The sequence below is a fragment of the Chelonoidis abingdonii genome, chromosome 15 (genome assembly GCF_003597395.2).
Source record: "Chelonoidis abingdonii isolate Lonesome George chromosome 15, CheloAbing_2.0, whole genome shotgun sequence".
Classification (NCBI taxonomy): Eukaryota; Metazoa; Chordata; order Testudines; family Testudinidae; genus Chelonoidis; species Chelonoidis abingdonii.
The window spans coordinates 99,124-126,547 of NC_133783.1; the positions used below are offsets into that span (position 1 = coordinate 99,124).

The 27,424-nt window shown below is 51.7% G+C and overlaps 1 protein-coding gene across 2 annotated transcripts in view; it reads left to right on the forward strand.

Annotated features, from left to right (window-relative positions):
- Nucleotides 1-24,017: 24,017 nt before the first annotated feature.
- Nucleotides 24,018-27,424, forward strand: part of CALY (calcyon neuron specific vesicular protein) — a 32,957-nt gene continuing 29,550 nt past the window's right edge. For both annotated transcript variants that reach the window (XM_032796447.2, XM_032796448.2), the window contains exon 1: nucleotides 24,018-24,285. The gene's annotated coding sequence lies outside the window, so the exon portion shown is untranslated. The remainder of the gene's footprint in view (nucleotides 24,286-27,424) is intronic.

Genomic DNA, 27,424 nt, shown 5'->3' on the forward strand with positions numbered 1-27,424 from the left:
GGGCTACAGCCATTTGGTGGGGCAGGGTCAGTGCAGCCTGTTGCTGAGCACAGTTGCACTGTGTTGTATTTCAGAACCACATTTTCAGCTACCACAGCTATCTCTGCACCTCATACTGGGGGACTCAGCCGTCTGGCTAGCAGACAATGCCATTTGTGACACAGGTACTCTAATGTCACGCTGGAAACTAGTTTCTAACCAAGTTTGATACTGGTATAAGAATGAGGAGGAATATTTTTGTTTAATTTGTAAGGACTTGTCTACACTACCGTGTGGGGTTGATCTAAGATGTGCAACTTCAGCTACGTGAATAGCATAGCTGAAGTCGATGTACTTAGATCTACTTACCGCGGTGTATTCACTGTGATAAGTTGACAGCTGATGCTCTCCCGTTGACTCCGCTTGCACTTCTCATTCTGGGGAGTACCAGAGTCAATGGGAGAGTGCTCAGCGGTCATTTTATTGTGTCTATATTCGACGTGATAAATTGACCCTCCACTGGATCAATCGCTGCCTGCCAATCTGGCCAGTAGTGTAGACCAGCCCTAAGTCAGGGTATGATGAGGTGGACTAGGCCCAGATGCCCCCTGCTGGAGGCCTCAGGGTCCTGCCATATCCATCCCAGGAAAGGAGCAGTAGAGGAGTCTTCCAGGCAGCCTAGAGTGGTGGTAGGGGAAGCAGCCAATCAGAGCCCAAGAGGGCCATATAAAAAGGAGCTGCAGTGCAGTGCATAGGCAGTTTGTTGCTGGAGTTAGTGGAATGCAGGAAGTGCTCCTGGCTGGCCAAAGGGAACTGCATGACCAGGGACAGCTCAGTTCTGACAGGGATGGGGGTATGGGAAAGAAGACCTTCTGGCTGGCTGCTGGGCTTGACACATAAGAGCCCTGAGGTAAGGGAGAAACACTGAAGAAGGCTCAGGCTGTGGGGAAGTGGCCTAGGGAACTGAAAGCAGTTTTTTAAAAGGACATGGTGGCACATAGCTGCTATTCTTAGGGCCCTTGGGCTGGGACCCCCATAGGCCACTGGGGAAGTGTCCTATAATTGGACAGCATAAACCCCTAGAAGGGGATATGAACTAATCAGTGGACCAGCTGAAGAGATGGGGCCAGAAGGGCCCAGAGAGGGCAAAACCATTGCCTCCAGTGAGGAAGTCCTGGGGGTGAGGCCTGGATACCAGGGCTGGGAGTGAGACTGTTTAAAGACTGCAAACACACCCAACCAGAAGGGGCACTTGCTGTTACACAGGTTCCCAGGCTGGTGTCTCTCTGGGCCAAGTACACTGATGGTTCAAGTAACGCATGGGGCATGATTCTCATTTGCACCATGGACCCTTACTGCTCTGGCTGTGTAATGGGGTCTTTCAGCGGGTGTATGTTACCTTTACATGCACTGTAAGGCCCAGTGAAGGGGCTTCCGTGTAAATGAGAATCTCCCCCACTGGATGTTAGTGGGGGGACTAGGGAAGGTGTGTTGCTCATACATTCAGTGGGTGAGCAAGGGGCAAGGGCCAGGAGAAGCAGCTACCAGTGGGCTGTTATTCAGCAGTCATCCTGCCCACCTTCCCTGGTTAGGAGAACTCCCCTCCAGTTTCAGCTTCCCAGACTCTGGCATGGGCAGGATGCTGCTGCCCCTTCACACACACAAATGTGGACCTGGGACCACATTTGTGCCTTCTGCATGCAGTGCCCCTGGCTCCCCACTCACTGCAGGATCCTCTGCAAAACTGCTTCTGGTTTCTCACTCCTCTTTGTTTGCTGTGGGCCTTTGGTTAGGAAATTCTAACCGTGCAGAAGCTGCCCTTGTTTGCAGTATAGTGTCAGAGGGGCTTTGTCTCACAGGACAGCGAGTGCCAATGGGCTGGCAAAGAACAGTAGGCCCAAACCAAAGCGCTGTTGCTAAAAATGCTAGGGTGGATTGAAAGCGGAACCCAGATCATAACTTCACATGTGGTTCCTACCGCTCCAGTGGGTGGAACCAAGCACTTGGGCCTGAACCGTGGGGACATTTCATTCTGGGTTCAAACTTTGCAGCTTGCCTTCATCTAGGGTGACCAGCCATCTCTAATTGGGCAGGACAGTCCCAAAATGTACATTTCAGTCCCAGTCCCGGACTGAATGACTTCAGGACAGCATTTGTCCTGGATTCCCTGTGGTGCTGCTCTACATCTGCCCAAGGTGGTGCCAGCCTCTTCCTGGTGGGGGACTGAGGAGGGCCTTAGCCCCCCTCGCATGAGGCCTCACTCCATGCTCCTTCTCTTCCCCTCAAGGCCCCGCCCCTGGCCAGGCCAGAAGTCACAGCCAAGCAATAGTAAGAGCCACCCAGGGAGCCTGGGCTGCTATGGGGAGCTGTGGATCCTCCACCTGCCCTGGGCAGCAAGCCCCGGGGCGCAGGGAGGGGAGTGAGGCTCATAGCTGCTCTGACGGGCTGGAGCATTGGTGGTAATATTACAAGTGAATTCAGCAAGGGGGGTCTTGCCCACATGCTCAGGGTCTAAACAATCACCATATTTGGCACTAGGAAGGAATTTCCCCCAGGTCTGACTGATAGAGACCCTGTGGGGTTTTCACCTTCCTCTGCAGCATGGGTCACTTGCAGGTTTGCACTAGTGTAAATGGTGGATTCTCTGTAAATTGAAATCTTTAAATCAAGACTTCATTAACTCAGCCAGAGGTTAGGAGCCTAATACAGGTGAGGGTGAGCGAGGTTCTGTGGCCTGTGATATGCAGGAGGTCAGACAAGATGATCATGACAGTCTCTTCTGGCCTGACAGTCTATGAGAGCAAGAGCTAAGGTCGTTCTGCTTCTCACAGCTGCCTTGAGCCCTGCTCTGCAAGGCAGTGCAGGCTGGGGCCCTGTGACTCTCAGCACTCTCACACATGCTTGGTAATTCAGAGTGACAGAGGTGTTAAGGGGAGCATCAAGCATTCAGTGGTGCACTGCTTGCACAACATGCTTCAGCAGAATTATTTGAGCTGAACTACAAATGCACTATGGATGTCAGCATTGGCTGTGGGGCCCTCAGAGCAGGAAAGGGGTGACCAATGTTGCCTTCCCACGTGAACCAGGGGATGTATCAGTGCAGGATCCTATTAGGGTTTGGCACAGAGGATATTATTATAGCCACTGCATCACCTTGAGCCAGCTAGATGGAGAATGAATTGCAGATCCTCCTGAGCTATTGTGTGGGCTTGAAGGGAAGTTCCTGCAAAGCAGTGCCCATGCCTATTGCAAGCACATGGAAGGGCCATGATCATGGAGTGCAACAGACAGAACTGAGAGGAGTTTGGTGCAGACCTACCTGGGATGTGCTGTCAACTCGCAGAAGAACAGCCAAGCTGATACCAGTGAGGAGCCTGGAAGGAAAAGATTAATTTTGAAAAACAAATCCATTGGTGCTGCACCTGCCGTAAGACTGTGTCTATCTGTGTGCTCCACTGGCTTCCACTAAACAGGTTCAGAAGTTCTAGGGCTATTGCTATTTCAAGCAGAGCTCCCCAGGATGGCTGGCACCAGTAATATATAATTCTCCACGTGTGTCTGCGGAGACTGCCTGTCACTGAGAGAGGTTCGCTATATGCGCAACTCCAAAGTGAAGGTTGTGTTGACTTTCCATTTTAAACCGGGGCTGACCCTCTTTGTGTTTATAGTCTGGGAGGGAAGATGGACTCTAAATAACTTTGCCGTAACTCTAGTAAGTGGTGAGTTGCTATTCCTCTGAAATGGACCCTTTGGGAAAACTGTCCTGGTGCATCAGCCCACTTTTGTGTCATGCTAGCTAAAAAAGCATAGCCATGCCCCCTCCTACCCATAGTGTGTGAACTGCTCAGACACAGGACCACCACCCTGAGGGAAGTTTAGCGTGAGCACTCAGGGGAGCAGTTTGTGGAGAGTACCATGGGGGACAACCCAGGGGACAGAGGCAGGAGCTTAGCAGTGGCGACTGAAGGTACAACAGTGTAAAATTGTTGCTGCTGCCCCAAGGGAGGTGGGGTCAGAGGGGCAGGGTGGAGGCTGGCTGCCCTATGCAATACCACTAACCACATGGCTGGCAAGAGATCACATTGCTGCTGCTGCTAAAGGCTCTGGGCCACCCAACAGCTTGACAGAGGGAGTCCAGAGGCTGAGGGACACTCTGGCCATGAGCTCCATGCCATGGGAGGTGGCAGTGTTTCTAATGAGAGCTTTCTGTCTGAAAGAGGGGAGAGGAAGCCTTTGCCATGGGCATGGCTGTGTGTGTGCTCACACCTGCCCTTTGTAACTGCAGACGCAATGGGACGCCAGTCACCAGATCAAAGTGCTAAAGCAACTGGCTGGGTAAGGGTGGAGGCACGCCCACGGCTCAGGTATGCAGCTCCTGTCTCTGCTGTAGGAATGGCTGCAGGGCCTGCCAATGGCTGCATAGCCCGGCTGCCAGACAGGGACGTTGGATGGCAAATAGCGCTTGCCAGCACCTCGCCACTGGTTGCCTTGCAGATTCAGGGACACTCATCTGGCCAGGTGCTAATGACTCTCACACTGTTAGGGAGATGGGTCCAAGCAGCAAAGTACCCCCAGTTCAGGGCCCCTCTCCAATTACCACCAGGGCAACTGCCTGTCCATGTGCCATCAGGGCAGGCAGACCATGCTGTCCCCTGCTGGGGCTGGGGGTGGGGAGGGTTGGGGGTGGGCAGAGATGCACATTCCCACTGAGCCTGGCCCCAAATGCTGCATGGGACTGAGCCTGGGGGGAGGGATGGTGACACAGCAATAGAGGCTCTGAATCTCCAGGACACCGGGCACCAGCAGCTCCAGAAATTGGCAGGTAACTAAGTGCTGCTCAGCTGTCAGTATCGGCTCATCCCATCTTCCCTCCACAGACTGAGACACCTCCCCAGGGGGGCAGGTCTGGGGCATGGCAGCATGGGGGCATGGAGTCTAGTGTGAGTGGTCTTGGCTCCCTGGGCTGAGCCCCCTCCCTCCACAGGAGAGCCAAGCCCCCTGAGGGAGCAACTTCCCTGTCCCAGCATGGGTCTGGCGTCACAGACCCAGAGAGGTTAGGACCAGAAGAGCCCATTCTGATCATCCTGTGTGAGCTCCTGCAAGATAGGGCTGGCTGCAGGGGTCATGGGGTGGGCTCGTGGGAGGACTGCTGTCACCCAGGCACGGAACCACCCCATTGTGGAACCCAGCTCTAAGCAGGGCTACAGGCAAGGCAGGAGTGGGGCTGGGAGGCCCTGGATTAACTCTAGTGGGGCTGGGGGGGAAGGCACTGAATTAAGGTGGGGCTGGCGGCTGGGCAGGCCTGGGCACAGCTGGACTCAGGGACACCCTGACACCATCCACAGGGCTGTACCCCACTGGGTGTCAGTTGATCTCAGGTGAGGGGCCGAGATCGCATCCTCCGCTGCACAGGGGGAACTGGCGATGTTGTGACCATCACTCACACTGGGGTGGAGGGCAGGGGGTCAACAAGGAGGAGACTCCAACCCCCCTGATTTCATCATTAACAAATAAATCTCCTGATTTTGGAGTCTGGCTTGTGATTTCTGAGTACTTGAGGGGGTGGGGAGGCTGCTATGGTCATGGGGGAATTATGGCTCATGAGGCCAAGGGCCCCCAGACCCGGATGCCACCTAGTAAGCAAGGGAAGGATCTTACCAGGTCATGTCTGTTTTCCCTACAGCAGCATGGGCAGAGAACTCCTGTGGCTGGGGCTGATGTGCTGTGGCCACTTCCTGCCTTTTATGGTGCTGAGGCCTGTGCAGACTGTCCAGAGTCCAGGAGCTGATTACAGGCCCTGATCTGTGTGCGCTGAGCTCCCTTTGCTCCCAGGAAGGGCATGGGGGCTGAAGGTGCAGAAGCCTCTTCACAGGCACATAGCACCATGCAGGATCCGGCCTGCTACTTTGCCCCGTAGACTGGGCTCTGCATAGGGGCCCAATCTGATCCCTATGGATATTCTCCCTGCCCTGCCTTCCTGACACCCTGAGCAGCTGCTTGCCCCTTCGCTCACAACCACTCCTTTGCAGAGTCAGCTGTGCAGCACAAAGCAGTCCAAGGCAAATCTCCCAGCTGGGGAGGGTAGTGGCTGGCTCCCAAGGAGGCAGCTGTCTCTTCAGAGCGCCCCAGCTGAAATGGAAGGGCCCATTCTGACTGTCAGACCAGCCTGGGCACAGGGAGCTCCCGCCCATGCACAGCTCCCACTCAGAACAGGACACTGGCCTGGGGATCTGCTGCCTGGCTCTAAGAGCAGAGCTGGGCCTGGGCACCTGGCTATGTTATGTGAAGATGGGAGGGAGATGCAGTTTTGCTTCCATTAATTATTCCACAATTAATTTGCATCTGTTCTTGAAGAGCAATTTCTCATCTTACAAGAAGTGAGGTGTAGATTTTTCTGGCTGTCCAGTTAGCAGTTCACACACTGCAGGGCAAGATGGAGCACAGGTTTGAAAGGGGCCAACGGTCACATTGTCATGGAATAATCTGATCCAGGGGCAGGATCTGGGGATCGGGATGTGGGGGATAGAAGATGTGTAGGAGAGGAAAGAGGGCAGAAGCAGAGTAGAAGGGGAGGGGCAGGCGCCTGGGGGAGTGGATAGTAGCAGGAGTGGGGGTGGGCAGGTGCTGGGGAGATAGGAGCGGAAGGCAACTGGGGCAAAAGGGAAAGAATAGCATGTGATCATATAATTACAGACTATCTCATAATGCAGCTGCCCAAGGGGGCAGAGTTAAGGTTGCAGCACTGGGCAGTTGCTAATGGGGCATGGCTGCTCCAGGTGATAGCATGGACTGGGACGGTGGAGGCGGGATTTGATGACCAGTCAGGGCCTCTCTTTGTTTCCTCTACTCATTCTCCCCTCACCCTCGCCATGTGAGCATGGCTTTGCTGATTGACATGGACAGTCTTGGGGGGATTATCTAACATTCTTGGGGAGGGCCTCTCGTCACCATGGGACCACGCATTCAAATGGACATTAGAATCCAACAAGCCACAGAGTTGGAGATGGTAAGGCCAGAGGGGACAGTTCTGCTCATCCAATCTGAGCTCCTGCCTAGCACAGGCCAGAGAGCTCCCTGACTCTGCATGGGCCGGAATACATCACGTTTGGCCCGTACGTGATGCTGCTCAGCTACAGCTCTCCAAAGCAGGGAGCTTTTCAGCAGTGGCCACTAGGGGGAGTGTTCCCTGTCTCTGGGCCTGTAGCCCAGTATCTCGACCCAGGCACAAAGTGGATGCTACTGAGAACTTTGGCTTCAGTGACTTGTTGTCCAAGGTCACACAGTGAGTCAGCAGGACTGAAGACTAGGGCAGGGAATCTTGGTGTCCCGGCTCTCACGCTGACGTACTCCCTGCTGTGAGCGCTGCAAGGCAGCTGTCCTGTGATATTTCTGCCTGCTGGGACAAATCGTGTGCAAAAGTTCATGACATCCGGCGCCACTGAACCCTGACACCAAGTCGAATCATCACATTTAACCCTAATGTGGCTACAGAGCCCTCTCCCCCTTGCCTCCCATCTCGCCTTGTCATTCCAACACCTCAGGGTTAATTCCTGGGCACAAGTGCCCCTTGCAGGGGAGCTCCTGCAGGGTGGGGATAGCTGGCATTTGAGGAAGCAGCACATTTCCTTATACGCAGATGACCTCACCTCGGCCTTCTCTCATAACAAGCTGCTTTTGAGATTTTCAGCCAGAGCTGGGTCAGGGACTAGAGGGTTTGGATTCAGAATAGTGGTTCTCCCCCTTATGGAGATACTGTTAGATCCATTCCAAATGTTGCCGCTAAATTCACCTGAGCCAGTAGCTGCAGGCAGCATTTGCAAAGAGGTGGACTCCGGCGTAAGCTACCATGTTCAGGTTCATGTACCCCTGGGGAGCTCCAGGCATGGAGAGATCAGGTGATAAGCTCAAGGTCATGTGGCAAGTCAGTGTCAGAGATAGGAACTGAACACAGAGCCCCTGGTGCCCAGCTAGCCCTGTGCAGGGGCTGGAATTTCCATCCTGTGGAAAATTTCACACTTCCACATTTAGCAACAAAACATTGGCAATATGAAATTTTCCATGGAGGAGGAATTTTCGAAGAAGGCAGGTGTTTTGGTCAAGCGCAGTATGGTGTGGTGGGGTGTGACAGAGCATAGTGGTGTGTAACTAGTGCGATGGAGTGCAGCAGCCTGATATCGTGTATGGTATCAGAGGGTGGGATAGAGCGCAATAGGGTTTGAGAGGGTGTGATGAGGTGCACAGATTCTTGATTATTCCAACAACAGGAAACTGCGGATCGACAGTGTTGGAGGTTTGGCCCAGCCAGCTCTTTGTTATGGATTGCTTTCTTGCTGAAAAGCCCTGGTTTTCCAGCCCAGGAGCAGAGACAAGGCAACCAATTAGACATCAAGAGAGGGAATGATGGGCAATCACAGCAAGCGACTAGCCAGCTATTCCTGAGTGACTGTTAGCCTGAGGGCTTGTCTACACTTACAGTTTTGCAGCGCTGGCCGTTACAGCTGTGGTCGTACAGCTGTGTACGGCCAGCGCTGCAGTGTGTCCACACTGACAGCGACCAGCGCTGCAGTGTGTCCACACTTGCACCAGTTGCAGCGCTGTTTGGAGTGGTGCATTTGGGCAGCTATCCCACAGAGCACCTCGTCCCAATTTGCTGCTGGGGGTTTGGAAGGGGACAAAGGGTGCGGTCATTCCGCTTCCTGTTCCAACGACCCGTGGTGCATCGCTTCCCTTTTCAGCGATTTGGTGCCCATTGTGATTTTTCTGCTGCGCTGTATTTCAGAAGAATGGAGCCCGAGCTGACTTTAGGATGTTGCTGCTGAATGTTGCCAGCACAATCCCGTCTGGCAGTTGATCTATTCCTTATGCTCCAAAGTGACAGTTGAGACTCAGATGATGAATTAGATGCTGCTGACACTGCTACACTAGATTGCTTGTGGCGAGTAACGCGTTGCTCTGCACGTTGGAACGCGCCTTTGGCCTCGGGAAACAAGTACTGAGTGTGGGATCACATCGTCCTGCAGTCTAGGATGACGAGCTGGCTGCAGAACTTGTAGGATGCGAAAAGCCACTTTCCTGGACTGTGTGCTGGCTGCCCCAACCCTCGGCGCATGACACGAGACTGAGAGCTGCCCTTCATGGAGAGCGGGTGGCTATTGAACAGTCTGGAAGCTGGCAATTCCAGACAGCTACCTCGGTCGCAACCAGTTTGGAGGGGAAAGCGCACCGTTGGATGTGGTGATGCAAGATGCGAGGCATTTTAATTCGCATCCTGTTCAGACGAAACCGTGATCTGGGGAATGTTGCCAGGACAGTCTGGATGGCTTATTGCCCAAATGGTTTCCCTAACTGTAGGGGCCAATCGAGAACGCATATTCCTTATCCGCGCACCACCCCCTGCGCATCCAGTTACATTAATCGGAAGGGTATTCTCAATGGTTGCTCGCGTTCGTTTGGATCACGTGGGCGTTTCACTGACATTTACACAGGATGCCGAAAGTGCATGATCACGCTCTTTCGAACAGTGGCCTGTTGCAGGAAGCTGCAGGCAGGACTTTTTTCCAGACCGTAAGATCACAGTGGGGACGTCGAAATGCCCATTGTGATCCTTGAGACCCCACTACCCGTTAATTGCTTGGCTCATGAAACCTATACAGGAAGCTGGACAGGAGCAAAACGCTTCAACTACAGGCTGAGGCCGGTGCCAGAATGACTGTGGAGGTGCTTTTGCCGTTTGAAGGGAGATGGAGAAGTCTCTACTGGAAGGCTACACGTGTTGGAAAGCGCATCCATCATTATAACCGCGTGCTGTAGTCCTCCATAATATTTGTAAGGAAGTGAAACCTTCGTGACGAATGGCCTCCGCGGTTAGACTTCCTGGAGCTGAATTTGCCAGGCAGAGAGCAGGGCTAATAGAAGCCAGCACAGTGCTTTAAGATAAGGATGCCTAAAGAGACTTTAGGCTGAAGCCAAACAGTATTTGGCCTTCACTGCAGGTTAAGAGCATTGCTCACAGCAGTTACTTCAGTGGTTTCATATTTGCATTCCTATTTTACTTGGTAGTAGATTTACGTTTCTGTAATAATTAAACAGTGAATAAAGACAAGAAGTCCTTTATTAAAAAATTACAATACATAAAACAGGGAAAGGGGGGACGATTTAGCATACACTCACAGGTTTGAATATGTTCTTCCTGAGGCTCCTGCACTGCCGGCTCTGCACTTGGGCACTGCCTGCGAGCCTGCACTTGGGGAATTAAATGCTGCATGGTTGATGGGTGTTGAGTGCAATTTGGAACGTGCGTAGTTTCAGGCTGTGAGGTGAACGTACTGTGTTGGAGCAGTTGTGTAACACAGGATGCTGGAGAAGGGTGTTTTGAGAAACATGGGCACAATGCTGAGTTTTTGGGATGACTAGCGTCACTGTAGTGTCTGCGCTGCATGTCTACCATGTCTGAACACATCTTGAACACGGCTTCGTGGGGAGGGGTCGGCGGTCCCCCCTTCTGGCTTTGTCCAGTACCTGTCTGCCAGGGGTTAAGGCAGACCAGGTGCATGGGGAAAAATCACAGAGGAAATTCACCCAGGCCCCCAGGAGCAGAGCAGCCATTGGCCACTGATCCAGAAAAGCGTTAGGACAGGCTGTTAGCCCACCAGGACACTCAGCAAAGTGCATTGGGGTGGGCGGCAGAAGCCCAGGGCCTTCCCCGGAGTCTCAGGAGACTGACCCCTTCCAGCTGCCCCGCTTTGTTCTCTTTCCCTGGCCAGCAGGGCATCTGGTCTGTTCTCAGCACGTCTGGCTGATCCGCTGCAGTGCAGGGCCCGCATTACCACCCTGCCGCTACAGGCTGTCGTCCTGTTTCTCTTGGCCAGACGTCGCCTCACCCCTGCCCTCTAGGGGTCGCGCACCTTATCCTGACACTAGCTATCGATCCGCACAAGGGAAAAACTGGCACACACCACTATTGCAGAGAAACGTTGGAACATCATTCGTCTTGGGATTGATGCCTCCCCCAGGGGCGGAATTGAAGACATGTTTTGCTGGGGGCACTTGGAGCACTGAAGACTCTGACCACCGAGCCTCCAACCTCCAGGCCCTGCGCAGCCCCCCTGGCAGCTCCGCTTTGGGTTGCCTCAGCTGAGAAAAAGAGGGACTGTCAGCCGGCGCCAAGCACCGGGGCACGCCCTTAGCTGGGAACACCCCCGAACCCAACTGGGATGGAGAAAGCCGTGGGGCTGCTCCACTCTGGGTGGGGCTGCAGCGCGTCAGCCCCGTTAGTCACACTGCTTAGTTGGGGGAGCCCCCGGCCTCCTCGGCTGCTGGAGTGAACCTCAGAGCCGCCGCCCCTGCAACAGTCCAGCTGGACGGCACCTGGGGCGAGACTGAGTGACCACAGCCTACTGAGGCACCCTGGTGTCACGGGCAAGAAAGTTACAGCCTGGGTCCTCGGGTCACTTCGAGCCCAGAGCTCGCTCGACCCCCACTTGAGCCCCATCCGTGAGCTCGGCAAGCCCCGCTCTCCGGCCTCTCCCGCCGGAGCTGCGGCAAGCCCCGCTCTCCGCCGGAGCTGCGGCAAGCCCCGCTCTTCCTGCGGAGCTCCGTCAAAACCCCTCTCCCGCTCTTCTGCCGGAGCTTTGTCAGCAACCCCGCTCTCCCCGCTTCCCAGCCAGGGCCGCAAGCCCCCATCTCCGGCCGGAGCTGGCAAGCCCCGCTCTCCCCGCTCTCCCGCTGGGCTCGGCAACGCCGCTCTCCCGCTCTCCCGGCCGGAGTGCGGCAACCCCTCTCCCCGCGTCCTTGGCCGGAGCTCCGCAAACCCCGCTCTCCCCGTCTCGCCGGCCGAGCTCCGGCAAGCCCCGCGCTTCCCGCCGCGAGCTCCGACAAGCCCCGCTCTTCCCCGCTCTCCCGGCGTGCGAGCTGGCCAAAGCCCCGCTCCTCCTAGCCGGAGCTGCTGGCAAGCCCCCTTCCCCGGCTCTCCCGACCGGAGCTGCGGACAACCTGCTCTCCCGGCCGGCTGACCGCAAGCCCCGCTCTCCTCCGCCTCTCCTGGCCGGAGCTCCGGCCAACCCGCTCTCCCGCTCTCCCGGCCGGAGCTGCGGCAGCCGCCGCTCTCCCCGTCTCCCGGCCGCGAGCTGCGGCAAGCCCCCTCTCCCGCTCTCCCGCGGAGCTGCGGCAAGCCCCGCTCTCCGGCCGAGCTCCGCAAGCCCGTCTCCCCGTCTCCCGTCCGGACTCCGGCAACCCGCTCTCCCGGCCGGAGCTGCGCAAGCCCCCTCTCGCCGGCGAGCTCCGGCAAGCCCCGCTTGCCCGCTCTCCCGCCGCGAGCTCCGGCAAGCCCCGCTCTCCCTCCTCTCCAGCTCTGAGCCCAGGGCAGTGGGTGCTAAGCCTTGACAGAGGGCTGAAAACGGAAGCTGGATAATCCTAATCCTGGAGGCCAAAAAACGCTGTGACGTTCCACACCTGATGACCGCACGTGCATCACCAGCCTGCGTCTCGCTACACTGGAAGCAGACCCAGGTGTACAGCCAGCGCTGCAAACAGGGAGTTGCAGCGCTGGCTGATCTTTTAAGTGTAGACACCTGCTAAGTTGCAGCGCTGTAACCCCCTCACCAGCGCTGCAACTTGCAAGTGTAGACAAGGCCTGATAGTCATCCATCTGAGCTGAATGAATGGACTGCCAGCAAATAGGCCTGGCTAGCACATGATCTGGGATCCCCAGGCCAGACAGAATCCTTCAGGTAGTTTGCTCATTTGCCAGCTCCTCTCAAGGGGCACAGGCGGAACCAACGCAGTCAGTTTTAGCTGGTTGTTAGCCATGCTGAGCAGGGACTGCTCAGCATCAGGAATGAGCCCTAGTTTGGGATCTAAGGCTGAGATGAACAACGTCTCTGCTTTTGTGGCCTGCCTTGCTGCGTGTTGCACATGTCGTGTTGGGCGTTCAATGACCTCGCCGTTTGATTGCTCTGCACTGGCTTCCTACATAGAGAGCATCACTTATTGTCAATTACATTCCCCAGCCAGGATTCCATCTTTCTAGTTACAAGATGCCCCTATGAATACTTTATGAGCTTCACTAACCAAAGGGGATAGAGGCATTAACTTGAAAGCTTGAGAACTTGATCAAAGAATATCATATGCCTGTGACCGTACTTCAAACACGACCTGACCCCAGGGTAGCTGCGCATAAATATGTGCACAGAAATCCCAGTTCCTGTTTACTGCACATTTCAATATTTATATTTAGCTGCTAACAGCCGTAACGTTTGAGGATTTAAAAATACTTTGCATTCTGGAGAGATGAATGACTGTAAAAGAGTTGCAGTTATGAAATGCTATTGGTATTTTTATCTATTCTAGAGGCATCATAAGTGGCTCCATAGTTAAGGTTGAATTGAGGTTTGCACTTGAAGCAGGAGATAACTGTCTTTATTTTGTGCAACAAATACAGTGTATTTCCCCCAAATTCACAGCACATAATCGGAGAGTAAAGACTACATTTTCTAAGGCTACTCAAGTGAATCTGTTAATTAGTTTCTGAGTAAAAATTAAATAAAAAGGGCCCTTTAAGACTTATTTTTGGGCTGTTTTTTAACAGTCCCTAAAGAGGCAAAAATTCACCATCTGTGATGAACAGCCAGGCCAAGATTCTACAAAGATCTATGAACGCAGTTAATTTTACACTCTATGATAGTCCCATTGATTTCAATAGGACAGCTCATGGGGTGAAGTCCTGCCCCACTGAAGTCGGTGACGAAACTCCCGTGGTTTGTGGTGTGTAAAGTTACACACATGCATAAGTCTTTGCAGGAGCAGATACACAGTCATTGCTGGCACAAGCCATAAGTTTCCTTTGAAGAAAATAGGCTGTAATTAAAGCTGGTTGGAAAACAACATTTGTAATGAAAAATATTGAAATTTCACATTTATTTCCATTCCACTAGGTAGGAAGCACTTAGAGGAGAGGAAAGTTATCAGGAACAGTCAGCATGGATTCACCAAGGGCAAGTCATGCCTGACTAACCTAATTGCCTTCTATGAGGAGATAACTGGTTGATCATATAGCTTGTGGACGCACAAAGCACCACGAATCCCGTGCCAGTACCCATCCAAAGCAGCTCATGTTCTCAGTGGTGTTGAATTTAGACACACAGAGGAATGTGCCAAAAAAGGGAGTACTCTCCAATTGTACCTGAGCTGAATCACCCCTAATAGCAGTCAATCATTAGACATTTTTCCAAGACATGTGGAACATTCTTGAATCACTACCTCTCACAAAAGCTACTGGCAAACCTCCCACGCTAGGTACGTCCCACAAACTTATAAGTGATGACTACCCTATTATCTAAATCATGGAAGATATTTGAACAGAACCGGACCCAGAATTCGATCCCGTGCGTACCCACATAACGCGTTATGACCTTCCAGCAAGTGCAACGTGAACCCACGACAACTACGCTTGGGAACAGGTCCTACCAGGATTAGCATCCACCTGTACGTAGCTCTATCTAGTGCATTCTCGTATGTGGATAAGAGGCGCATTGAGACACGACCACACTTACGAAGTCAAGATAACACATCTACCAACTCCTCCCACCTCACAATGGCTTTACCGTCAAAGCGAAAAAAGAAAAGCCATAATGTTGACACAAAATTTGTTTTTGACAAGTGATGCGACTGTTACTTAATCGCTATAGCTACCAGAGGTGGTTAGCAACACGCTGATGCCAATCATTTGACCTCCACTATCTCGTACGAGGAGAAATTGACAGCTGACTAGGTCTGTATTCCCTGTGTGTACGCACATTTTCCCTGTTCTAGATAGGACCGCCCATCTACATGCCATTTCCAATCTCGGAATCCTGTCTCATGACTTTTCAAGAATCATTTCGCTGATGGCGCAGACTCTCCCAGCTCTTCAGTATCAGGATCATTCAAGCTCTGGTGGATTGAAACATCTGAGAATGTCTACCTGACACCAGGCCAGGCCCAACAAATGAGAAGATTAACAAGAACGCACCGGAATCCTAACCCCGACAACAAACTACGTCACGCTGGCTATCCAATAAAGGGATCTACAACCTATCCTGAGATGACCACTCATCTAACAGATTTGGAGGACAAGCCATTCTCACTTATCAGGATAGCGCCGCCCACAACGAGACGCAAAGAGATACTCGAGCAGCAACGACACGATGCCAGTACACAAAACACAAACACAAACCAGAGGCACCATAACTTGGCAACAAAGCCATTCGCAGACGCGCTCAACCCATGATACAAGTGCAAGAACACCAGCGATAGACGATCTCAATTCACATCAGCCACACATCAGAGCCATGCACCTGCAGACATTCTATCAAGCTGCGATACTGCCTCGATGTCCACAAATGCCCCACAGCCACGTATCAGGCGATGAGTGTGAACAGATGGAAGTATGGGCGGATAATTGGAATCAGGCCGGGGGACACTATGAGGAGGTGGAGATCACTGAAGTCTGGCCTGTAGAGTTGAGGGTGTCTCAAGCAGAAGGATAGTCCTCCAACAGGGTAAGTGATGTACACGCCGACATCAGGATTGTTGGGAAAGGGTCACGTGCCGGAGGGTTGAGTAGTGGGTTCTGGTCTAATCCCAGATTGTTCAGCACTACGCCGGTAGTGCCCAAGGGGTTCGAAGGTCTCTTTTGTTGGTGTAGGACACCACCTTTTGTTCAGCCAGCTTATTGGTCCATTACACATTAGCCTAATTATGATAGACTGCCAGAAGGGAGAACGTGGGCTGGGTATAGGACCCCCTGGACAAACTCCCACTCAAGCCAGAAGTTTGCGATGACAACCTAGCTAAACTGGGAGGAAGCGATGTAAGACTAATTGGGTTAGCAGAAACCCACAGGCAAGGGGAAGCCAAACATAGGGATAAATGAAAGGTGGAATGCTAGATCCGCCAATAAGCATAGGGGACTTTTCAAAAAAAAAAAAATTTAAGCGACGCCTGAAGGAACACTGGGAGTCAAACAGATAACTTGAGATGTTCAACATAGACATTCCCCAGTTACAGTCCAGTCCCATTGTGGCGCTCCAACAATGTAGAACTTTCGAGAAACACGAGAGGGCCCCGCCGGTTTTCTGCAACCCAGCTTCATCAATTTTCCATTCACTTTACAGACTAGGGCGACTGAATGGCTAGGCGGAGGTTACTGCAAGAAAGGACCTGAGGGGGTGTACAGTTGGACTGAGAAGCTGGATATGAGTCAAACAGTGTGAACAGCCACTTGGGCTGTATAAGGAGGGGCATTGCAGCAGATCAAAGAGATGTGGATCGTTCCCCTATGGTTCGGAACACATGTGTGAGGCCTAATCTAGAGTACTGTGTTTCTATGGGTTGGGCCCCACACTAGCAAAAAGTGATGTGCGAAAAATCGCGCAAAGAGTCCAGACAGGAGGGCAACAACAAATGATTAGACCGGCTGGTAGTCACATGACTTAATGAGGAGTCAGGGCGCAGGGAACTGGGCGTTATTTGCTCCTGCACACAAGAGAAGACATGTGGGAGGATTATATAGCCTGCTTCGCAAAACTACCCTGAAAGTATCGGGTTACAAAGAGGATGGACCTAGATGTTCTCAGTATACGTGAGACAGAACAAAGGAGTAATGGTCTCAAGTTTGCCAGTGCGGGGAGTTTTTAGGTTGTGTACTATTAGGAAAAACTTTTCCACGTCAGAAAGTGGTGAAGCACTGAAGTTGTTACCTGTAGGAGGTTTGGGAGTTTTAAGGGGGAATCCTTTCACTTCCTAGAGGTTTTAGGTCAGCTTGACAAAGCCCTGGCTGGGATGATTTAGTTGGGAATTGGTCCTGCTTTGAGAAGGGGGTTGGACTAGATGACCTCCTGAGGTCCCTTCCAACCCTGATATTCTATGATTCTATGAAACAGAGCTGGCCTTTGTTTTTTCAAAATTGTAGTGAATTTTTTAAAATAAAAATATTTATTGAAATAACAAAAACAACGAGGAGTCTGGTGGCAGCTTAAAGACTAAAAGATTTATTTGGGCATAAGCTTTCATGGGAAAAAAACCCACTTTGTCAGATGCATGGAGTGAAAATTACAGATACAGGCATAAATATCATATTATCATAAATTATCATAAAATATCATAATTATCAAATATTTATGCCTGTATCTGTAATTTTCACTCCATGCATCTGACAAAGTGGGTTTTTTACCCACAAAAGCTTATGCCCAAATAAATCTGTTAGTCTTTAAGGTGTCACCGGACTCCTCGTTGTTTTTGTGGATACAGACTAACATGGCTACCCCTCTGATTATTGAAATAACGTTGTTTACTGGAAAAATGTGGCTTTCAATAAATAAGACATGTCAATAACCATGTAGAGAATGTTTTTGTACAAAAATTTCAATAAAAATATAATGAAAAATTTATTTTTTTTTAAAAAGCCATTTGCGCGTAAGCAATTCCCAATAGTCTGTTGTAACCAAGCCAATCTATTAATGATTCTTGTATGTGGTTGTTGTGATTATAATCAGGGCTAGGTCAATAGTTCAGGTCATTCTTAAGCAGTGTCATTGCTTGTGACATCAGAAGTCACTCAGCCAAACCTCGCAGTTCTTCTCTAGTTAATTTACATGCTCTCCTTTTCACTCGCTTGTATGCTGCAGGGGGGTGCGGGAAGGAGAGGCCCCGTGACAAGCCAAAGTACCCAAAGTTCCAAACTCATCTAGGAGCTACTGAACTCACTGGCACCGGACAACAGCCCTTTCTGCAATCGCTTTAACGTCAGCTACACTTTCACAGCATTGTGATCAACGTAATGATGATTTCACAGTGCAAATGGAACCAGACATCATGGGTTAAACATTCATATGCCCAGTGGCATAATGTGTAAAATGTGGAGCAATGAAAATATGAAAAAAATCTGGCCTTTATGATTTTGCAGATCACTCCTCCCTCCCCATGTGTAGAGCCAGGGGCCAGCTGCAAACCAGCCACAGCAACCACCAGCTTTATCTGGCCTAAAGTCACAGCAGACCCAGACCACTATGTATTTCAGCACACGCTCCACTGTCTCGCCTTGACTGGTAACATTTCCAGTGTTCCTTTCACAATTCCTTAGTCCCTCTAAGCCCACACCTATTTTTTCCTCCTATTTAACAAATTTTCCCTCTCTGTGTCTCAGCCATTGTATGCAGTGTACATTCTCATTGTTCCTGCAGACTGGGGGCATCTGGATCTGACTCTGTTTGGATAAGGACAAAAAAATGGATGGAACAGAATGGAATGCTCATATTTCAATATCAAAGGCTGGCTAGCAACCCCTGTCCTTAGCTAACCAAGGCCTGTCAGTAGTTTACTCATGGGACATCTTTAGTTTAGAGTGTGCATTTGTTTGTCTTTATCATTAACTTTACCTAGTGTCCTTCCAATTAGAACATTTAGAACATTAACCTTTGAGCATGTGGGAGGCCTACGTTGCAATGACATGGAACTTTCCAGTCTGAAATTCATAATGACACAATGAATACCAGGCTGCTGTTTCAACTCCAGCATTAATTATTTCATTTTAGAAATGATCAATTTTCAAATGAAATGTCTGAAGTAACATCAAGCTTCCATGCAACAAACTCTCCCAGTGCCTGACCTCTTGCATCACAACGTCCACTGCCCTGTGTGACTAATGGGAGGTTGGTGTCCTGCTGGGTTGTCTCACTAGTCAGCTCCCAGTGCACCATTGCATCCAAACCTGGCCCCCCTCGTCCAGCCTGTTGCCTAGACATGAAGCCCCAGCGTACACATGGTGCTGATCCACATGCGGGTATTTGTCCTTTTGTTGCTTTCTCATCATATCGCCCAGGATGTTACTTTCCATTCTGGTTCCTAGTCCTGTTGCTTGCGGCATGACTGGAAGATGCTCCAATATTACAGCGCTGAGGAGAATGGAGACTAAATTAGCCTGTGATAAACGGAGCATGTAGTTTTGCGAATAAACATACTGAACTTAGTTCAGATCCAGAAAGTTCCCCGAATTTGTACCAAAAGTTCATTTTTTGTTGTTGTTGCTCTTCTCCTGTTTCAAACAGAATTGAGGAAGCAGATGCAATATCACGTGAGCTGGGTAACCAATTGTACGACAGCAGTCTAAACGAGGGATACTCAGTGTGACCCGTTTACAAACAGTTACTGTCTGGTGAAAGTGACTGGATGAAACTTCCTGGGGAATCCTCACAAATGATGAAGCTGGTTGCAGAAACCAGGGCCGTCTCCTGAATCATTTGGAGCCCAAGAAAGGGACTCCTGTCAGGCGGGTTATTTTTTGAAACATGTATTGGGATCAGCTCCATTTCTGTGCTTCCTTTGCCTGTGGTTTGTCCATGTGTTATGCTGTGATTGTGGGGTTCACCGTCCCTGTCTAGAGCTTTTGGCCAAGCTGGGGTGTCTAAAAAAATTCAGTAGGCATTGGATACCTACCTACCCCCTGACTTCCCAACAATTCCTGATGTCGCAGGACTATTCTGCTTAGACCCCCACAGCTCCTCTGTCCCGGCTGAAGTACAACATTTCCTGCACTCTGGCCTGGATTAACCAATCCACATTCAGTGCACTTGCACGAGGCCCATGTTTCAGGGGGCCTGCGACCACCAGATTTGGGTGGGAGGTGGTGTGATGGCCAATCCTGAGTGGTGCTGTGACCCCATATGCCAGGTCACAATGCCACTCACTCAGATTTGATCTGGCTGCCCCTCCGTGTGGGGCGGGTGATGGGAGCAAGTGGAGCTGCTGGGTCGGGCATAGAAGAAAATTATCTTGAATGTATATGTATCAGAGTTATCAGTGTCTCAGAAACAACCCCCATTGATGCTGTATGCAAAGGGACCTCCATGGTGCCAATTTACAATGCTTAGTTTACATGGCTGATCGAAAGACAGGTGAATATACACCTTTTGTCTGGCAGAAACCTGTTTGTTCTGTATCTGAAGATAACTTGTTACACAGTATCTGTACATACCTGTCACAACATTAATGGCCAGCATGACCCCAGCTTTCATTTGAGACCTCAACCACATTCTGTGGTGAGCCAGCATATACAGACAGAGATCAGGGCATTCCTGTAACCCCCTTGCTAGCAGGCATTGGGGGCTTCTCAGGGTCACATACAGGGACAGGTCTGAGACAGACACATAGCCCTGAACAGCCCCAATGTTGGGTGTGTGAGAGTGGGCACAGGCATATGTGCCTGTGTATATAAGCAGGTATTTGCATATATTTGTGTGTGCTCGTGTGTGTGTGTGTGTGTGTAGGTGTATATCTACTCCACCAGGACCCAGCCCAGGGCCCTAATAGCGGCAGATGGTTCCACCACTGAGTCAGCGGGGATCCCACCAAAACACACTGACTCGTTTTCTGGCAGCACAACCAGACTGAAGCCTGGTTTCCCTGGACTACTTCCATCTGGGATCAGGGCTCCTTAGTCCAAGGGTCTGCCATCTCCTTAGGCTACACTGCTGGTGGCAGTCCTGGCAACTCCTCTCCATGGACGGTCTCCTCCGGGGGCAGAGTGTTGCACAGCGCAATTTTGTCCCCAGAGTTCTGCAGCAGGCTAGAGATGTCTACTTTCTTCCCAGGCTCCAACTCGACTGAGCTGCAGGGCCTGCCTTTTATACTTCTTGCCATGCCCCTCTGCTTTCGCATAGGGGGCAGGGCTGGTTTGGCTCTACCCATCAGGGGAAGTGGCATGGTCCCTCCCTGTCAGGCTCAGATGGAGGCCACTCTGCCTCACTACAGGAGGTCTTGGTTTTAAAAAAAATAGCATTTATTTTAAAGTTGAAAGTTTATTGATTAAACATAAGAAATTAAAAGAGGCTTTTATACTGAAATAGAATAAAAAATCATGAATAGGTTTTAATGAAATTTGTTTTGCATAATCACTTTGTTTTATTTTTGGAGGCAAAATATTAAAGGTTTTTATGTTATTAACAACTTTTTGTGATGAACAGGAAAGAGTTAATTTTCCTGCCAGTCCTGATGTCTCTTGTTTCTACACCCAGACTGACACAAGGTGGAAGAGATACAGGATAGAGAAGTAGGGGCAGCAGGGCTTCCGGGGATGTTGTTGGAGTCCTGGGCTGTTATACATGGACACTCTGGCTGCTGGGTCAGCTAAGACACCTACTGCTTTGACCCTGATTCGTGTTCCAACCAGGGATGTTCTTGGGTTGGTTTTCTGGGTTTTTTTAAGACAGGGTAGGAGTGTGGTCCTCTCAGCTGGCTGTGCTGATGCAGTGCAGTTGATTTCAGGAGATGCTGAAAAGGCAAGAGAGTGAGAGAGAGGCTGGGAGGAAGGAAGGTGGGGGGCAGAAAGTAACCCAAGGGAAGGGAGGCAGAACAGGCTCTCAGTGTCTCTGCAGTGCTGGCACTTACGGTTCCCCAGTGGGTGCGAACTGGATGCCATGATCATATGATGACTCTTACAGTTCACAGGTGAAAAACCAAGTTCCTTGAAGAAGAGCAAGGCCTGATGGCATTCCTCTCTGGAAGAAAGTCCTCTAGCCTATTGCTCCTTCTGTCCGGAGTCAGGGAAGATGAAGCAGGAGAAGATGAGCTGGGATGCACTGGGAAGATGAGAAAAGATGTTTTTTCACAGTCTCCTTGTTAAGAACCCCCCAAAGGGACCAACCACATAGTTCATCCCCTGGCTACTTTGTCCAGTACCCGCTGGTTGGAAAATGGATGTTGTTTAGCAGAACATTTTGACAAAAATGAAAAAAAAAAACCTGTTTGTCAAAATTGCTCATGGAAAATATTTGTCTCTCATATGGTGGGACCAACATAGCTACATCAACCCTGCAAACAACATGGGAAATCTTAGCTTTTCAGCAAAAAAATGAATGCCCATGTTTTTATTTGCAAATCCCACTGTAGTGGGTCATGGGAGTTGTAGTTCCTGCATTCTCTTCTGCGGGCTAGGCTCCCCAGCCAGACTACATATCCCATATGGCACAGTGATCTCTGCTCATGGTTTGTCACCGGAGTGAATCATGGAAGTGCGGTAGCCATGGCGCATAGTGCCATGTTCTTGTACTTCTTACGTCTCAAGTGTGTGCTGTGGCTCATGCTCAGCATTTTTGAGCTTGTGCTGTGTGGCATTATGACACATTTTCCACTGTACGGAAAAGTCTCCTAGCATGCTATGCCTAGAGGTGCCTTGCTGTGTCTTGCACCATCCATCCAGAATGACTCCCTAAGAGAGGGTCATTTTAGGGTTCATGGTTGAGCTGGTTCCATTCTGTTTCAGAGATGGGCAGCACTTGGGTCAGATCAAATCAGACAGGGCTAAGGAATCTGAATTAAAAACATTTATAACTGGACACTCACAGTGCATGTTTTGGGGGGTGTTAGTGCGTGGGGGTGACAGGTCAGAGGTGGGGAGATGAAGGTGGAGAGAAAGTACTAAGGTGGAGAGAAAATGGTCTAGTGCATGATAGGCAAAGGAGAGATTCATAGACGCTAAGGCCAGAAGGATCCATTCTGATCACTCAGGGTACATCTACACTGCAATTACACACCCATGGCTGGCCCGTGACAGCTTACTCAGGCTTGCGGGGCTCAGGCTAAGGGGTTGTGTAGCTGTGATGCAGATGTTCTGGCTCGAGGTGGAGCCCAGGCTCTAGGACCCTGTGAGGTGGGAAGGTCCCAGAGTTCAGGCTGCAGCCCAAGCCCAAATAGCTACACCACAATTAAACAGCCCAAGCCCCATGAGCCAGAGTCAGCTGGAAGGGCTAGCCATGGGTGTCTAGTTGCAGTGAAGACATATCCTTAGTCTCACCTCCTCGCTAGGACAGGCCAGAAGGCCCCACCCTTGGACACCTGCATCCCATCCAAGCACTCATGGCTGAGCTAAAGCACGCATTTTAATGAGCCACTCCATCTAAGCATTGTCAGACATATTGCTAGCTAGATGTCGCTAAGGTTAGCAGCATCCATTCAGTGAGCTCTGCTGAGGTTTGGAAGCCCTTCCAGCCCTGCTCTCTGCCTTGCTTCCACCCTGAGCAGTGAGCAGGGGTACTGCTTTGGCTCAAGAGGTAGCAGTGTGTGCTGGGGTGATGAAGAGCTGGGTGTGAACCCCTTGGGTGGCACAGGGAGGGGCAGTGAGAGGGGGATGGGGCCATCACACATGATGGAATTTCTTGGGGGGTTCAGTTTAGTTTTATTTTACAAATCTAGGAAATTCCCCCCAAAGAATTATGTTAAAAACATTGTTAAGGTTGCCAAGTCTGGCCCCAACCACTGCTTCCAGGGAAGTCTGGCTGCTCTGCAGCCCTCAGTTCAGCCCCTGATTGAGAGCCCCAGGGGGCTTCATTTGCCTTATTTCTGGCATAGGTTCAATTTTCTTCTGAGCCCCGGGAATAAAGGAATAAAGCGCGCTGGGAAGAGACAGAGCTGTATGCCCTGGCCCCAGTCACACAGCAGGGTCAATCCCTTCATCCCAGGACCAACGAGGCCCATCTTTGTGGGCCCCAGGTGCACAGTCAGCTCCCTGGGGAGCTGCGCTGCAGCAGGACCCCAGTTCAGCAAGGCAGTGGATTGTGCACTCAGCTACCAGCAACCAGTGAGCGGGGCTGCGCCTGTGCTGAGGCCCTTTGCGAGGTCGGAGGAAGAGAAGGGGACCATGGAGCAGCATAATCACAAAGGGCCAGAGGGCACAGTGAAGGCCCCGGATTGGTGCTGCCGGGCAGTGAGGGCTCATGTTGCCACCCTCTGGAAGCATGTTGCCACCCGCAACCTCCCTGGACCCAGGCTCAGCGGGTGCACAGAACTGTCATTCAGGCCCTGCAGTGCCGCAGCCCAGCTCCTGCCCAGCCCTGTCCAGGAAAGGGCAGGCTGCATTTGCCTGTGCCAGGGGTGCAGAGGGATGAGGGTGGTGCTTTGTACCCGGTGGGAGCTGCCCAGTCGTCAGTCAGAGCTACCAGAACCCTGCAGGGAAGGGCAGGAAGGTAGCATCCAGCCCTGGGGTCCCTGTACCTGCCCCTGAATGATGCAGGAGCCCAGTCACACCTGGGAGCGACAGCTGTTTGGGGCTCTCACAGGCCTCATGCTTCAGGTCCTCAGCTGGCAGGGAGCCAGCAGGGGCTGTGAGCAGCTGTGCTCTTAAAGTGCCAGGCTGGCTCCTTGACGCTTCCGAATTCTTCCCACAGCCCTGGAATACATCACCTAGGTAACCAGTCTTAACCAGCCAGCCTGCCTTCACTCCAGCAGAGCATTTACAGGCAGAATCCTTGCAGGGAGAACAGCAGCAGTTTCCACCACGTAAGTGATTTCTGAATCCTTCCTAGCAGGCCGGCGGGGCTGGCGGGAATGGTCCCTGTGGAACCGGGGCGCTGTGTTGGTTGCATGTTAATTACATAGATGGGGACTGTCATGGTACCCCGGCAGCTTTCTCTGTCCTTTGCCTTTGCATCTAGCCGGAGGAGACAGGAGTGGTGTGTGGCTGGGTTTCAGGGCTGGGAGGGAGGCAGTGTAGATCCAGGCAGCAGACCGAGCAGCATAGGCTCAGGGCTGGGAAATGATGTTGACACATCCAAGGGTTCGGTAGGTGAAGTTTGGAGGAACTGCAGCACCATTGCCTAGCAAGGATTGAAGGGAATTGCCTTTCTCCAAAAGCAAGCTGCTTTTGCAACAACACATGGGAACACAAGAAGATTTGGAAATAGCCCACAGCAGAATATTTGCTCTTTCTTTCTACTGTACTGGCTGGTGTTTTCACAGTGCCACTCCATGGGATTATAAACATCCTCTGTCAAACTTCTCTGTGCATGGGTGTCCTACACACTGTGCTTTCAGCCTCCGCCCTTGCAGAGCTCAGAGACACAAAGTGCTGGGGATGCTGGAAATTGATCAAATGAACCTGGATTTTCCTTCTCAGTGGCAGTCCACACTGAGACACCGTCTGGCTGATATTTCCGCTATCCATGGCAGACTCCATCTCTGAGCAGCAGCCACTTTGCTAAAGGCAATGAAATTGATGCTATTTGCCCCTCCTTAGCCAAAGGTTCAACCCCTCCCCCGTTTAATGGTTCTGGGATGCAGGACTGCGGCATGCGCTGGTGTGTGTGGCTCACTCAGGCTGTGTACGCCTAGCTGATGAAATGCAGCATGCTGACATGGGCTTTGTGTGTTTGTGCAGGAAAAGGCATTCACTTTGCTTGACTTCTACCTCTTCCCCTCTGCAATAACAGCCACTGGTGCTCTGTCTCCCCACCAGAATAGCTAAGGCTGGAGAGCATTTTCATCACTTCATGTCGTTATCAGCAAACCGTGATTCCTATTTTTAGGTGCTCTGCTTCCCTGCCCCTCCTTTCGCTAGAGTGGTGGGTCTCAGAAATAACCCAAGCCTCGTTTGCGTCATGGGCATGGGGCTCGGCCGTACTCACACAGCTGACATAGGACGTTCGGCTAAAGCAGCAGATCTAGCTTGTTTCCACCCAGTGACTCACAAAGGAGCCAGTATGAGTGGTGTCGAGCCCAGGCTGCCAGCCCAAAGCAAGGTTGCTAGGAATTCTATCTCTGTTCTGTTCCTTTACAGTCATTGTATTAAGTTTGGACAAGTGCTTTGGTCGCATCAACTGGGAAAAAACAAGCAAGCATTGTGCAGCCAGCATTATCGCAGGTGCATGGAACTCTAGCATTATAACCGCTGCTCTCGGGGTTCCCCCAGCAGTCGTGTTCTGTGCCCATTCTCACTGGCTCAGCATTGGAAGTAGGCCAGTAACTGTTTCCCATGTGTTTTAGAGAAAACTGCCTGTATGTCTTCCAGAGGACAGATGTCACATACAGGTGGATACAAACTTTCAATGTATTCATGAGATTTTGGAAAATCCTTTGGCCTGGCCGGAGGCTCCACGATCCAGGGTGTGTTGGATAATGGTGCATCACTGCTCACCTCTGAGCGGCCCACGTTGGCTGGCCAATCAGATACCTGGACACGCCAGGCCCCCTGTCGCCTGGAAGCCACCACAGCCAGCATTATTCACAAGCATGTTCTATGCACAGTAACTGATGCCTGTCTTGATGGAAAGGATGCCCCTAGGCCAGGCCTTTCCTGCTGGGACAGTTAGGGAGCAGACTTGCCTGATGCCAAAGCAACTGATCACGCTGGGCTCCTTTCTAAGGAAAATTACTATTGGACCAATTTCATCCCAGGTGTAACTCCTTTGAAACCTACCTGTGGCTTTCCCCAGGGAGGAGGGCTTGTAGAATATCCAAGGATATCAGCCAGGGCAGCTTTGAATTGGCTGGAAAGCATGGCAGTGCCCTAAAGAATGCCAGTTTCCCAGGGCATGTCCTCTGCTCACCCTTCCGGGGGGTTCCCAGCTCATTGCAATCAGCTCCCTGCACTGCTGCCTTACTAATGTTGCAAGCGAGCCTTAACTGGCAAAAACCAGCAGTGGTGTGGCATTTTATCTGTAACTGTACCCCTGCTTGGCCACTGTTACCTTTGCTCACCACTCACGTCCCGTCACCTGGGCAAGAGCTCTGCTGCCCTGACCCACGGACTTTGCTGCTGCTGAGCACTTGCACCCAGAGAAGCTGGTTGTGCCAGTCGAGCGGGCGAGAGATATGAAGGGAAGCAAAGTAGTCTATATTAGACCACACAGCTTACATGCTACAGCCAGGGCTCCCAATCCTGCCTCTGTCACTCACTCTGGCTTTGGCCAGATCACTGACTGCCCCCAGTTGCTCATATATAAATGAATATGCAGGGCAGGATTTCCAATTAGGCACAGTAGGCCCATGCCTTGGGGTGCCAGCATTCTAGGGGCGCCTAAAAGTTAAAAGTGGGTTAAAAGTTAAAAAGTGACTACATACAGCTCCCTTGTGGGCAGGTGGCCTCCTGGCATGGGCCAACTTTCTAATTGCACAAAACCAAACACCCCCGCTCCGCCCCCACCCCTTTCCTGAGGCCCTTCGCCTGCCCCGCCCCTTCTCCAAGGCCCCACCCCTGCTCGCTCCATTCCCCCCTCCCTCTGTCACTCTCCCCCATCCTCACTCACTTTCACCGGGCTGGGGCAGGGAGTTGGGGGGCAAGAGGGGTGAGGACACCGGCTGGGAGTGCAGCTCTGGGGTGAGACCAGGAATGTGGGGTTTGGGGTGCAGGAGGGAGCTCTGGGCTGGGGCAAGGAGTTTGGGTGTGTTGGGGGGTGAGGGCTCCTGCTGGGGGTGTGGGCTCTGGGGTGGGGCTGGGGATGAGGAGTTTGGAGTGCAGGAGGGGGCTCAGGGCTGGGGCAGAGTGTTGGGGTGTTGGGGGGATGAGGGTTCTGGGAGGGAGTTTAGATGTGGAAGGGGACTCCGGGCTGGGTCAGGGGGTTGGGGTATGGGACAGGGTGCGAGGTTAAGGTCCCAGCAATGCTTACAGCAGCTCCCAGGAAGCAGCAGCCAGGTCCTTGCA